This window comes from Phalaenopsis equestris, unplaced genomic scaffold (genome assembly GCF_001263595.1).
Source record: "Phalaenopsis equestris unplaced genomic scaffold, ASM126359v1 Scaffold000884, whole genome shotgun sequence".
Classification (NCBI taxonomy): domain Eukaryota; kingdom Viridiplantae; phylum Streptophyta; class Magnoliopsida; order Asparagales; family Orchidaceae; genus Phalaenopsis; species Phalaenopsis equestris.
The window spans coordinates 62,373-79,081 of NW_018165324.1; positions in this window are offsets into that span (position 1 = coordinate 62,373).

The window sequence follows — 16,709 nt, forward strand, 5'->3', positions numbered from 1 at the left end:
ATTGGCAACAATAATAGTTTGAGTTTTGAGAGGACTTCTCATCATGCCAATATGGTTCTTTAAATTGACAAAGGCTAAGTAACCAAGTAAGACTTTGGGTCAACATAATCACTTGACTCGGGGAACGAAATAAGCACTTTGAGGATAAAAAAAGTATTTAATTGTTAGGAGAAAATTCTCATCAACGTAAAGAGTGTGAGAGAGAGAGAGGGAGAGAGAATTCAACTTTCAATTTGTACCATTTAGATAATCTCACAATGATGAGGGCATTCAAATCTAGACATCATATATGAACAATAGTTTTTATCTTCTACTCATCTAATGAGATATCATAAGAAAGAGAGGATATTTTAATTTAAGGGATTTATAAATTATTAAAGATCTAGCTTACTTTATAATTATCATAAGAGATGTGAATATTGACACAAAAGTGAATATTTGATCACAATACCTAAGAAATATGGGATTTCTTTTAATTGAATAATTAATGCATATGATGAATCTTTTAAGGTATATATAATATATACAAATTACGAGCTATTTCAAGAAGAAATAAAGAAATGTTTTAAGTTTAAGCAGATTATCTGCAAAGAGGCGTCCTTAAGTGGATGCATAAAATGTTTTGCTCCATAAGATAAAATGCACTTTGAAATTGGATCAAAATGGTTAATACTCAGAAGAAGCCATGTTGTACTTTTGATTAGAGCATATCTTTGTTGCTTTAAATAGATTATATATTTTTTAATATTTTATTTTTAGGACTCTTATCTTATTTATCGCATTATCACTTTTGCTTAGTTCTTTTGCCTTTTATGTTCACCACTTCATCAATCAGTTGCACAAAGGGCAATTATAAGCATAAAGATATATATATATATATATATATATTTTTTTATGGGAATGAGCATTATTATATATATATATATATATATATGTCTAGTTGTTTTCATTTGCGAGGAAGAAACTTAACATTAAGAGTGACAAATGAGAAGTTTACAAGAAAACATACAATGGGTTGGAGATTGTGCATGAGAAATAATGATCCTTCAAAAAGGGTGAAGCAGTCAAATTTTTTCACATGAAATTAAAGTGTGTTAGCCAATCAACTATGTAATTTTGGGCATTGAGATTAAGCAAAATTATATGAGGAATTTCATCAAGCTATGAGGATATCTAAAAATGATATAGGTTAACTGATTTGGATAAATTTTTGAGTTATTATTGTCATGTGACATATTGATGGAAATAAATATTTAACGTCTTATAAAGCATTCAAATATTAAAAGAAAATTAATAATGATGTAAAAAGATTTTGACTTCCATTTTTTTTGCAAGCGTATGCCATAAATAAAGAAGAATACATTTCATATAGTTATCATTTTCTCATTCATTTAAAGATCATGTAGCATAAAGAATAAAAGACTATGCACTCTTGTGCCTCTTGACTATAATTAATGAAATAGAGCTTTTAGAGAGCTTTATAGAACACTCATGATGCCATTACAAGTACTTATTAGTTGATATATTTTGATTAATAAAATTTTCATGCTCATCACCTAAACTTTGTTCTATATTTATTGGAGTCCTCAAGATTTGACTTCAGTTAATATTAATAATTTGATGACAAAGTGTGAGTGAAAGAAATTATTATGCATAATAAAATGGAGGTTGTGAATTAAAATATTTTACATGCCATTATGGATATTTTATACAGCTGACAACACAAATAAAATAACACTTAAAAATGAGAGAGGACGTAAGGTTTATGCATTTGCGCTTTGATACTTCTTGGGTTAGGAAAACAATACGAAAAGTTAGCCTTTTTATTGGTGCATAAAATTGAAACTCATATGCTTCATAGTACTTGAATCCTAATAAAGGGAGACATAAATGAAAATAAAATGTTTGAAAACATGTTATCTTGCTTTTATCTCCAACTTTTGTAGTGTAGTGGGGAAAGAGATCTTGTATGAAAGGATAAACCCTACCCAATATAAGGAATATTCACATCTTTGTACCAATGAAAAATGATGGGTTAAGTGAATAAAAGATGAACGAGAGGAATCTTCCAAATAATTTATATTAGTTCAGGCCTAATATTGACATAATCAAATACATAAGTGGAAAATTTTTATAAGGCGAAGTTGATCCACTAATTAGTTATTCAATGAGGCATTATAAACTTTAAAGAGTGATGTGCAGTTCCTTCCATCCATTAATGGTGTGTGTTTATGTAAGATGGGTGGCGTTATGTAGAGAAAATGTGGTTATTCTCAATTGATGTTAAGTGAAATATGATATGAGTAGACCAATAATCAATGGTGCAGTGCTATTCTTAGTTAACTTATCTTTGACTCATTAGCCCGGAGACAATCAATATAAAATTGGTAGCAAGGCAACTAGGCTTAAAATATAGCATGTAATATGGTTATTTTGAGAGCAATATGCTTTGACAAATTCAAAGTTGATTGATAAGATACTAGAGGGAGGTGTTGGCTAAAGATTTGATGAGAAATATTAGAGATGTTTGTTAATAAATAAGACATTGGTAATATTGGTGCTAATAGAGTAAACTAGTGTGATTGGAGCTGGTTAGTGTGGATATTAAGGATGATTTAATGAGGTATCAAATGATATTTTTTAAGCTAAAAAAGAGGTATCATGTAGTTTGAAATGTTGGTGATTAAAAAAACTATATATTGTAGTTGTGTATGGCCAATAAATTTAAAAGAAAAGTTATTTTAAGATGTCAATCATGATCTAAGGAAAATTTTCACAACCAATGGCAATGGTCAACATAAGAGATAGAACGGTTCGTCAAAGCCATCCATGCTTGTTGGTTTTATTCTTTAATAACAATTTCATTCAATCTTTTGGATATTTTACAGATGGTTAGTTTATATTATACATCCTTCTAATACATATAAAACATGGATTATCCAGCAATGAAACATAATAGCTATTTGATCACTTATAAATTTTAAAAGAACCTTTACTTTGTGTTTCTCTCTTATCATTGAGAGGGAATCACCTAAGCCCTTTCAGTATTAGGTGTTTAGCTGACCAAAAATGAGAGTATTCGGGGATTTATCTAATTTTAAAGGTCTATACTAGTGGCTAAGAGTCTAAAGTGTAAAGTTATGAAATCATGTTTGAGGTGGGGAGATGTAGGCATGAGAGTTAATCGTACCTAATAATTTTTTTTTTTGTCACACTCCATAGTGTGATTTTTTTTAGTTATGTTTTTACAACTTATTTTTTATATTTACTTGTGCAAAAATTAGTAATGTGAACATTATAATAACTATTATTTTTACAGTAATAAATAAAGTAAATTTCTTCATTGTCGATACTATTATTACTCTTAATTTTGCACAATTTTATTATGATCATTATTTTAGGCCTTTTTATCCCTTTTTTTCATTTTATTTATTAATTGGAAAGAGATAAAATATGAAGTAAATTTTATATAGAATATTTATGTTATAAAATCACAAGATAAATCTAATGTAGGCATCACTAAACTAGGTGGCTCATATTCACTCATCCTAATCTCATAGGCCCTACATCTAATTTTATTATAATTTATATTTTAAGGTTCTAAAAAAAATTCTAACTAAATTTTGCAAAACATAATTAATTAAAATGCAAGCACAAACAATCACACAAGCAAGTATTTAACACATATGACATAGTACCAATGGAAGCCAATTCATCTACTTAAATGGATCATGTTTAGGGGATTAAGTATGATTAAATATATATAACACCTAAAAGTAAAAAAAAATAGTTTTATTTTCTCTTTATTATTTAACATACCCCCTAAGCATGATAACATTCTAAAAATAAGTTAGAACAATTATAAAGGCCGCCCTAACATCTAATTTAGCAAGCAATCAATCAAACTATTATCAAGTCTAAAGAGCAATCATCACAACAAAGTCACAAATAAATATTCAAAACAACCAATCACAATAAACAATTGTAGATGTTCTTATCCTAAATCTAGTTTGTTGACAAGTAATCAATCAAATATATGAGCCAAATGGGGATTTCTCTAATACTATAAGTTTTAATTTTGATTCTTATGAGAGAAAATTTAATTTTTAATTAAATATGATTCAAGTTGAATTTAATATTTTAAAGAGGTTATGGTTAGTTAGGCCCACAAATTGGGGTCCCACCATTTCTAGCACCTTGGTCTTAATAAGATAGACACCTCACCAAAGGGTGATGAGACCCAAGAATACCAACTGAGGTGATTTAAATGCCTTGATTAATTTATTTGATTTCAGTTAGCATTAATTTTAAATTATTTTTAATTTCAATTTTATTTTAAATTTTGATTTCAATGTTTTTTTTATTAAATTAAATCTACATGAGATACTTCTTAATGATTAATTGATTCAAATTTTAAATTTTAATTAATTTTAAAGAAAAAGTAAAAAAAATTATTTGATTACTCTCCCATGCTGATGAGAAATTTTTTGTGGTCATCTATAATCAAAGAATGCTCTCAAGAAATTCTCGTGATTATTTGAATTAATTATAATTTTAAAATTTATACTTATTTTCTTAAATTTAAGATCCTAAATATTTTTAAATTCATAAAAAATTTTCTTAAAGTCGAGGAAAATTCTAAAAGTTTTTTTCAGAACTATTTTATTTTTTTTAATCTTTTAATTCATTCTAAAAAACTCAAATAAATATTAAAATGATTTCCAAAAATCATGAATTTTTCTTTTTGGAGTCACAAGTGACCTAAAAAGGCAACCCATAAAATTTTGGGACCATTTTAAGTTAAAAAAAAATTTATATATTTTTAATAAATTTAAATAATGTAGGAGTTAATTTGTTCCAAAAATTATAAAAAGTACTAGAAAGATGCTTTTCATAACAATTTAGTATTAGAGGACTTGATATTTCCATAAAATTTTGGAGTGATTTTGATTTGATTTTATTTTTAATAACAATTTATTTTTTGGACTTAACAAATAATTTAATAATTTGGAAAATTATGAAAAGTTCCAAATAAGCTAGGTGAAGCACTTTAGTGCTCATGTAACATTCTTAAAAATTTTATGAGATTTCATCAATTTTTTTCTAATTAATTTGGATTATTTAACAAATAAACTATTTAAACTAATTAATCAATCAAGTGGTTTCTTTATAAAATTTTCTTTTGTTCTCTTTTCTTATTTTATTTTAGCTCAGTTATAAATATTTTGCATTCATCAATTAATTGATTAATTTCTATGAATTGTTTATATTAAATGATTAATTAAATTAATTAACTTCAAATATTTAATTGTATATATTTTTATTTATTCTTTATTTTATACCCCATTTAGCTTAGATTGCCCCAAGGGAGTAAGGGATTAGTGTAAGGTTTTTGTGATTTTTTTTATTTTAAGTTTTTAATATCATTAATATTTTAATTAATTATTTAAATATCAAATTAATAAGATAATGAAAGAATCTCTTGATCAATATTAAAAAATTTCAAAGGAAATTCTTATAAGCAAAGGTGAAACTAAGAAGGGTTCATTAAATTTTGGAGCTAACTTGATTAATATTTTAATTTTAATTGTAATTATGTAAGTGCTCATATTTTCTAATTAATCATATATATCCAATATAAATTATGGATATTTTTGTGATTTTTTTCTAATATTGCTCATGAATTATATGTCTTTTAAAGTTCTAGTTGATTTAATATATACTAAATACTTATTTCTTTATTTATTCATGTAATTGTCATATCAATGATTAAGATGGCTACATTTTACGCGTCCTATCATTGAGTTGGGTAATACATTAAAATATCAAGGCATTCTACGTGTATTATTCTCTAAAAAACATGATTAACATCATTTGTTCCAAAAAAATATAATTAATATATTTGATTTTATCACCCACCTATGGCCAAATAATGTGAGTTGTTTGCATTCTCCCTTTTGATATGTTCAATTCAAAAGAAAATATCTACTCCCTTTGTATATAAAAGGAGCAAAGGAACTTAGAGGTTCAAAACTTAAGGTGATGTGGTCTTTAGAATGAAGGTTCAAAAGAAAATCTCTACTCTCTTTGTATTCTCCCTTCTCTTTATTTTTCAAACTAAAAGCTCAAGTGGGATGGAGAAGGAGTAAATTTTTTCATATTAAATTAGGTCAATTCCTTCACTAAGGATCTTTGTTTTTGTCACTATGTGCACATCTCTTTCAGGCGGTAAGAGCCAAGAGAACCTAAATAAATAGCTTGACCAACATCCTTCAGAGTTTTGTCTTGCTATAAGTAGGGCTTTGAATAAAGAAGGGCTCTTTTGGCTCGAACACAAGGAGACTACTTTCAACCATGGTGGTATGAGAAGAGGCCTATAGAGAAAATCATGCACTTATAAGAGCTCAAATGAACAATTTAGATAGATTCACATTACACATGAAAGGTTGAGGGATTTGACTAGGCCAAAGAGTAGGTTGAGGTGGTCAACTAGACCATATGATTTTAACTAGCCTATGGGGAGCTATCTCAGCCTTGGCTATGGCAAAATCATGTTTAACTGGGACATAGGGGTCGAATGCAGGCTTCATGTGCTACCAATTTTAGAAGAAGGGGCGTAGATTGACCAATCAACGTCCCTTGGGCTTGAGCTAGCCATTTTAATGCACTTGGGTCCACTCAACTTAGGGTTAGTGGTCTAAAGTGGCCTTAAGATAGACCCTGAGCTTACATATTGTGGTTTGTTTCAATGAGATTGGTCTTGGATTTACTATTTTTCAAGATGGCTTGTGAGTGTATGATGCACCAAAATATATGCATTTTTAGACCTATATTTTATACTAATTTTTTGTGATATTGCACTTTAAAGGAAGATAATTTTCATGTTTTATTACAGGTTGATAATTTTTAGCACTTGAAGCAAAAAAATTTTTAGCTATTACAGGTTGATAATTTTTAGCACTTGAAGCAAAAAAGGAAGCAAAAAGGATGGAATTTGGAGTCAAAATGACATTTTGGAAAAAATACTCAGCGCCGACGGCGTCAGCATGAATCAAAATTCCAAAACATCGTGGGCGCCGACGAAGCCATTTGATAGAGATCAAAAGATTTAATTCGAGCGATTGGCACCGACAACGCCAATGTCGGTGTTGGGCGAAATTCTAGAAGGTTCAATGAATTTGGATGCTTTTTGAAGAGTTATTGAATAAACCTCTTGGAAAACCGACATTATACTTTATTTTGAGCGAAAATTGATCAGAAAAAGGGGGGCTAGTGTGTAATTGAGTTTACTTCAGTGTTCTAGTAGTGTGGTAAGTCTAAGTGTGAAGTGTGGTGAGTCTAAGTGTGATTTTCTCCCAAGAGTTGTTAAGAGAGGGAGAGAAGAGGGAGAGAAGTGAGAGATTTCGAAGTGAGAGATTTCTTCTTCCATACATATTTAAAGAAAAAATCAAGAGTTTTGTAAAGAGAGAAAGAGTCCAAGAGAGGCTACAAATATTTTGCTTTAAGAAAGAGTTACAGATAATTAGTGTTTTTGTATTATTGTTGTATAAACTTTCTTTTATTTTTGAAATTCGTACTTTGTTGTATCTTTCTCATAAGGTCTGAGTAGTTTTTTTTGTCTTTCTCCCTACTCTGAGATATGGTGAAATGAAGAGATAATTTGGATGTGTCAATTTTAAAATATAAAATAAATTGTGATGATTTTTCACTCAGTTCTTAATTTACTTTTTAATTTGACCAATTGAAATGTTAACATTTTTTGTGAAACCTACTATCCGGGAAATGGAGTACGAGTTCTACAACAAAGTGATGTTTCGATTCGATTTAATGAAGGAGTGTTTCGTTCATAGAATTAGGTGCAAATAAATAGGGAAATATATATTATTGGGTGAAAAATTGGAGATTTTAGGGTGACAAACTAAAATCCCCAATTTTGTTTTAGAGTTTAAGAACTAAAGCGAGAGTAAAATGAGAGTTAGCCTGTAGGGGAAGGGAAGTGGGAGCTCCGGAGTGAGAGCTAGTATCCTCTCAGCCTAACCACAGATTTCGAGACTAAACCTAATATTAGCCAATGATTCTCTATAACACTTGACTAAGGGTAGAGAATTAAAATTTCTCCTATTTGGTACGATACACATTCAAACCATTTATCTCTCTCATTTAACCAAAAACTCATTGTAGTGGAAAAGATAGTTTGGTAATTATAGTATAAATTTACTTTATAGTCTTGATAGTAGTTGATAATTTAGTTCTGATAGCACCTTAAACATTTACAATTAGTGTAGTAGACTTTCTTTATTATTGTGAATTTCTTAGTTTAAATTACCATTTCAAATTTAAACCTTCCTCATAATATCGATATTTGGGGCTTAAACAGAAAGTCTTGTATTACTTGATAACGATATGTATACATAACGATATGTATACTTGCATGTATACTTGCATAGAATCCCAACAAAAATTGCTTCAATTTCTTATTTATAAATATTGAACCAAGTTTTTTGGCATTGCGGCAAAGCGGAGTCAACTTTATTAATTTTACATAACTATAATTTTTTGGAACAATGTACTTTCTTGTTCCATTTGACTTCAAACTTACTCGAGCCCAAATCAAGGGTTTCGTGGCTAGAGAAGCATCCGAAAAAGTATTTCAGGTCACAAACCATGGTTTGACTTGATTTGATTCAAGCTTAAATTCCATTTGGGTCAATATAGCTTAAGATGACATAAATGGGTCAATTTGGATCTGAGCTTAATTAGAATCAATTAAGCTTTAATTCCAATATATTTGAATTTAATTGATTTAACATCAGTTAAGAGGGCGATTTGGTATATTTAATTTAATTTAATTAGCTTTAGTTTTGATTTAATTCAATTAAGTACTAATTGAGTATCGGTAAAAAAATCTAAATTTGCTTAATTGGGAGTTCAATAAGAATCAATTAGCTTTTAACATCTATGAATAGACCTTAAAACTTATTTAGTTGGATTTTTTTTTTTAATTTAAGACGAATTTAGTTTTGTTTGACTCAGTGACCCACTTTCGTTCATAATGGGCTTTTGGGCATATTAGGTTAAATTAAAGATGAATTGGAATTAATTAAGTTAAGAACAAGATAAGAAGTTATATTTCCTAGTTTGTTTAGTTTTAGATTGAATTTTAAAGTGGCTTGACCTAATGTTGACTTCATTTTTTGTGAGGTCTTTCTTTCTTCTTAGTGCTTAGGATCTAGCCATAGGATTTTTTCTTTGATTATCCTAGAAGACTAGAGATGGAACCCACCTACATAGAAATTCAAACTGTTAATTAGCTCTCTTTGAAACCATACGTGGCTGGTCATAAACCTCCAACACTTAGAAGCTTAGGACCAACTTGTGAGAATTTGAGGATGAGTTCCTATAGGAGTTAGAAGCCCAAAAACACCAATTACAACTTTCGCACATTCGCGCAAAATTATCATGATTCATCCAACCGACGGACATAAATGTCAAAATTCACATTGCTCGCACTTTTATTTTTTTTTAATTAATCGAAATTAAAATTAATTTTCAAAACGATCAATCATGAGCCAAAACTTCGATGAAAATTAAATTTGATGCATTTTTGAGTTCCTATTAGCACATCCATATTATCTCTTCATTTCATCATATCTCAGAGTATGGTGAAAGATAAATTAGACTACTCAGACTTCATGAGAAAGATATAACAAAACATAAATTTCATATATAAAAAAAGTTCATACAACACTAATAAACAAACAACACTTATCTGAAACTCTTTCTCAAAGCAAATCCCTTGTAGCCTCTCCTAGGAAATATAGGAAGAAGAAATCTCTCACTTTTCTTCTTCTCCAACACTCTCAGAGAAGATTCCACACTTAATCTCACCACAAAAACTCTAAAATCTTAAAAAAAATCACTAATAGCTCCTAAATGGTGGTGGAATGAAGATGGAAAAGTGTATGGAGGCGAGGTGCGGCGAAAATGAGCAAGGAGGAATGAAGTGGGGTCTCTTTTCTGATCAATTTTGGCCCCAAATAGAGTCTAGAGTCGATTCTCCAATAGGTACATCCAAAATCGTCAAATCTTCTAGAAACATGGTCTGAACCGACAATGGCGTTGTCGGCGCCAGTGTCCTGTATTTAAATTTGCTGCTCTCTGTCAATGGCACCGTCAGCGTTGAGTAAAATCCATCTGTTGTTCTGTAAGTCTGCGCCGTCGGTGCTGAGTATTTTTTCAAAAATGTCATTGTGACTCCAAATTCCATCCTTTTGCTTCATTTTTGCTTCAAGTTTTAAAAATTACAAGAAAACATAAAAATACAAAAATACATTCTATTAAAGTGTAATATCACCAAAAATGAGTATAAAATATGGGTCTAAAAATGCATATATTTTTGGTGTATCATCTATCCTACCAAATATCTTTAACTTTATAATTAACCTTCATTATTAAAAACTTTTTACCTAAATTTACCATAATATTTATAAACATAAGTATAGTCATTTAAAGTTAAATCTTAATATCCCTGGGACATGTTAAATTAATTTTAAAAATATAATTAATTGAGGACAAATAAAATTTAGTTTACTTCTTTTAAAAAGAAAAATTTTCCCCCTAAACTTATGTTCTTAAGTAATTTTAAAAATGTTTTAGTACAAAATTTTGGTAGGTGAAAGAAAACAGTAAATGCATGAAAATAAAAACTGACCTGTAGGCTCTGGTATACTGCAGGTACTAACTTTAAAAACATACAATATTTAAAGTATTAAATGAAACATAATATATTCTAAATAATTTGCCGATAATTAAAAATAGAAATACGAAAACTGAAAAACAAAACCAAAAATACTAAAAATGCATAAAAAGTAAAATTCTACAGTTACGATTACAATTATGTCCACAACACAACATGAAAATATTTACTATAACAGTTCTCAAATGAAAATACAACATATTTCAATCACAAATGACAAACAAACACAAAAACAAACTACACTAGACTCATAAAAGTATTATTTTTCATCTCCTTCCTCATCATCATCATCTTCATCTTTTTCTTCTTCTTATTCTTCTTCTTCATCCCAAATAGGACCAAGGAGTGAAACTGGGATAAGGAAGAAATTCCACATTGGGCTCTCCCCTAAGATATCTCACCATAGCATTCTCAAAATCAATATCATGCCGAACTATATCATCAAAATCAATATCATGCCGAACTCTCCTCTGTTGATATTCATCATTATAAGCATTTCTTGCTCCAATCTCTCCCAACTTACCCTGAATATTAATTATGTCCATTTGTTGAATCACGAGTTGGTCCATAATACTTTCTAATGATGCAGGGCGAGAAGTAGGTGCCCCTGCAGCTGATGTAGAGGGTATATCCCTTCTTCCTCCTCTAGATTAAACAAATGATTCAACTCTTTGAATCATATGCCTCCCAATAGGATTCTGTGGTTGTAATCTTTCTTCATTTCTATGAGACTCTACTCCTGATTGTTCACATAAAGTGAAAATCATAGCAGGTTATCCTAAAACACTAGTTGTAGAACTACCAGCTATACTTCGAGCATGATGAACTATAAGTGCACCAACATCTATTGCTTTCATGTTCTGAATGAAATAGTTCAATACAACTCTATGTTTCATAACATCAACAAGATGATTCGTTAGCAATAATCTAGCAGAAATAAAGTGATGACATACCTTTGACTGGCTAGTCAACATGGAAGCGGGGAAGTTAACTATCATGTTATTCTTAATCTTCCACTCTTCTCTTCCATCAGTCAAAAAGGCAAGCACTTCATCCAGTGTTGAATCAATCATCACGAATGCAGAATATTCATCAAAAAATACATTTCTCAGCCCATAAAAAGTATTGATCCGATCAGTAGTAAATTCAACTTGTTTACATCTAACCAGTATGTGGTCACCAGCAGTGAACCCCAAGTTGGAATAAAACTCCAAAATCATTCGGAGAATTGCTACTGCAGTGAAGTAGTAGAATCTTTCCCAATTTCTGGCAAGGATCAACCTTTCGATCTCACCACCTGGGTTTGCAAATGCCCATTCTTGGATCAATCTTCTGGTCTCCATTTATGTATTGTAACTATGTTGGGCCTCGAAGTTAACGAATCTTCGCGAATCAAAATCCTCGGACGTCATTCCTCTCTTAACTCGGGGAGCCATTGGAAATTCTACGAAAATCCAAATAAATTTCAAACAAATTACTAAATGAAAAATTTCACTCCTCAAGCAAGATTATTTGGTAAGAAACTTTTCACCATGAGTTTTCTTCAAGTTTTTTCATAAATAATCCCAAATTTTGGATCTTCCATAATGTAGAAAAAATCCATGGTGAAAATAAAAAATTTTTAAGTTAAAGTGAAGCTCTTACCAAGAAAAGATGAAATATATGATTTTAGCCTCCGAAATCTTCTCTACTGTCCTCAATAAGAAGCCCTAGGTCAAGGTTCAGTGTTACCTAGGTCAAGGTTCAGTGGTACGAGATGACTCAGACAATGAAAATGGAGCTTGTCCATGCGATTTCATAGTTTTTTAGGCTATTTGGCATGTTCGGATCTTTGTCGCATCATGCGTCAACGCTCTGTAAATTGGCGCATCATGCACCAGAGCTTAAATTCACCAAATTTCAGTTTATGTGAAAATCTGCTATGTATTGCCTTACGTCAACCTCTAATTAACTCAAATGAACATTTCTAAGCAAACAAAAACATCATTCTAACACCAAAATTTCACAAACAACACAAAACTCACATTTATATTAAAATCCGCGATAATACAAACTAACATTTTTCAAGCCAACAAACATCAAATTCAGTGTTCTAAAGCAAACCAACATCCTAACATTAAAATCTAAACATCAAAATACTGAGCATAAACACAAATAGTGCAACAATAAAAAGGAAATGCAATCTAACTTAACAAACTAACACAAGCAGTAATAAGTAAAATGTTCCATGCATAAATTAAGTTCAAACATCTTCTTCACTCTCGTCCTCCTGGATATCTCTCATTGATTAGTAGTGCGCATACATGTTGTAGAAGGGTCGATACGGAAACTCATCGTTTGAATCTTCTCAAATCGAAGAATGTTTCTTGAACATACATACTAAACCATCTTCAATACGCTCAGTATGTTCAAAATGTTTCTTCAGTTTCCAATCCAGATGATCCAGCATTTCAAAAATATTCCCAATCACATGCATAAGATTCTGCACCTCTTTCTTTATCTTCTTGATACTCTTTAAAAGTACATTTGAATTATAGTAGGGTTGAATAGGTGATGAATTCTGAGATCCTTGATCCATCAGCACATTAATATCATTTTCATCTCTCATTCTAATATAACTGCAATAGACTTCAAGATCCATTGGCTTCCAAGGAAGAAGCGCTTTTTCCCAACTTTCATAAGATATTTGCGATTGACTGCACAATAAAAAAATAGTGAATGGATGCCCAAGTCCAGTTGCAGATCCATTCACAATTAAACCCAAAACCGATTTCAAAATTATGGCTCCAATATCAATGGGTTTTTTTTTTATTTGAATACAATAATTTAAAATAACGTTCTCCTTAGTTACCTTACTGATCTTCATGGAGGGCTGTAATTTTGATGTAATAAAGAAGTGTCATGCCTTAGAAGTACGATTTAACAATGATGATGAAAAACTCACATTCCCATCATCTTTGGCCTCCCAATTCGCATCTCCATCCATAAGGTACCGGCAGAGTTCATTAATATTGTCTCTCATAGGGGTAAAATTCACATAATGGCAGATAAACACATTCTCAATCAAAAACATCTCATTTATCCTTGAAGGAGTGAACTGCACAAACTTGCCTCACACATAGACTGTTCCTTGGTTGATCCCAGGAAGATTTACATAAAAATATTTCACCACAGGAACGACTACAGCAGCAGCAGTGTAGCAAAGCACTTCCCAACGCCTCTGCACAATAATCTCTTCCACTCGAGTATTCAATGTGTTGAATCCTTGATTCACAAATCCCTTTCTTTGATTAGCCTCTTCTTCACTAGAACTCAATCATGTAATTTTTGGGCATCGAAACTAATAAACTTTCTCCAGTTGAAAATTCTAAATCTCGCAGTATTTTTGGAGTGGGAAGCCATTAGATTTGAGATATAGTGGCTTTTCCTCGTTTTCCCCCTTATAATAGACTTAAGATTCATTTTTTTCGAGTTATAAGGAGAAGAAACCACCAAAAGCTGCCAAAACCCATCTTTTGAAACATTTAAGTCATTTTTGTCACCGCATCACGTCGATTCTAGCGCATCATGCGTCAGCTCTCTAGAATTCGGCGCATCATGCTCCAGTTCTAAAAATAACACTATTTCGATTTTGATCTAATAAATTCTCAATTTTTCCATAACATTAGACAAATAAATATGTTTTTAAATGTTTTTCTCAAACACAGACTTCATAAAAACCTAAACATAAATATACATAAAATATTTTAAACACAAAAAAACTAAAAGCAAACTAAATAATAATTTATATGGGTTGTCTCCCACAAAGCGTTTGGTTTAATGTCGTTAGTCCGACATTCACAGTCTCATTTTGGGTGACCCAATATTTTAGTTTCTTTAAAAGCTGAACTTTAACCATCACAATATTGTTTCAATCTGTGACCATTCACTTTAAATATTTTTCTAGTCTTAGGGTCTTCAATATTAACTGCTCCATAGGGATAGGCTTTTATAACTCTGAATGACCCTTTCCACCTAGACTTCAATATTATAGGAAATAATTTAAATCTTGTATTGTATAATAAAATTTTCTGTCCATGTTCAAATTCTCTTTTTATTATCTTCTGATCATGTCATTCTTTCATCTTTTCCTTATAAATCTTTGCATTATCGTAATATTCATTCATAATTTCCTCAAGCTCATTCAATTGCAATAATCTTTTCTCACCAGCTTCTTTCAAATTGAAATTGAATTCTTTAATATATCTCCTGTAAAATCTAGCATATCCTAAAAACTCCTAACTCCTCTTACTGTAGTAGGTGGAGGTAGGTTTGATATAACCAGTATTTTTGTATGAACTACTTCCATGCCATTTTTTGGAATTTTATATCTAAGCACAATTCCTCCTGCAACCATGAAGTGACATTTTTTCCCAGTTCAATACGAGACTAGTCTTTTCACAACGTTCCAGAACTTTCTCTGAATGATTAAACATTTTTTGAATGAAGTTCCAAATGCAGAAAATTCGTCCATAAAGACTTCAATCCCTTTTTCAATCAAATCACTGAAAATTGACATCATACATCTTTGAAATATTGCAGGTGTATTACATAATCCAAAGGGCATTCACTAAAAAACAAACGTTCCATAAGGACTAGTAAATGTTGTTTTCTCTTGATCCTCTGGAGTAATATGTATTTGATGATAACTGGTATATCTATCTAGAAAACAAAAATATTTGTGCCCAGCTCTAACATCTGGTCCAAGACATCTGGTCCAAGAAAGGTAAAGGAAAATGATCCTTCTTGGTGGCAGAATTTAATTTTTTATAATCTATGTGTTTTCTCCAACCAGTGACTTGTCTTGTTGACATTAATTTGTTATGTTTATTTGTCACTATAATCACACCTCCTTTCTTTGGAACACAATGAATTAAACTTACTTAAGCATTGTCTGAAGTAGGATATATTATTCCATCATCTAAGCATTTAAAATTTCTTTCTTCACAACTTCTTTCATCATAGGATTTAATCTCTTTTGAGGATTAGCTCTTGGTTCATGTTGATCTTCTAATAAAATTTTATGCATACAGATTGAAGGACTGATTCTTTTAATATCAACTAATGTCCATCCAAAGGCTTTCTTATAACCTTTCAAAGTTTCCAACAACTATTGTTCTTGAGTATTAATTAATTATGAGGATACTATAACAAGTAATGTGGATAAATATCCTAAGAATGCATACTTAAAATGTTTTGGAAGTGTTTTCAGTTATAGTTTAGGAGGTTTCTCAACAGATGAAATCAAATTCTTGTTACTTTATGTAGGATCTAACATTTCAAAAAATTTTTCTGAACATAATCCAAATCCTCTTTACTCACTTCCATAGATTCATCTTGAATTTCATCCTCATCTTGATATTCCATAAATTCCTTTTCAAATTCTCTTTCAAAAGTTTTCTTAAAATATTCATGGCTTAAATATTCATTAATATCCATTCTAAATCATTCAATCTCTTGCTCTTTTTCAGGGTATCTCATTGATTTTGTAATATTAAATATTACCTCTTGATTACTAACTCTCGTAGTTAGTTCTCCTTTCTACACATTTATCAAAGCTCTTCCAATGGGTAGGATTGGTCTTCCTAAAATGATAGGAATTTCTTTTTCTTTATCTTCCTCAATATCTCTCAATATCTAATACAATAAAGTTTATAGGAAAGATAAATTTATCAACCTTTACTAAAACATCTTCTATAACTCCTTTAGGATATTTAATCGAACGATCAACTAACTGAAGAGTTACATTAATAGGTGAAATATCTCCTAAGTCCAACCTTCTGAAAATTAATAACGATATAAGATTAATACTGACTCCTAAATCACATAAAGTTTTTCCAATCACATAAACTGACTCCTAAATCACATAAAGTTTTTCCATAAAATCGTTCGCCAATAGCACAAGGAATTGTAA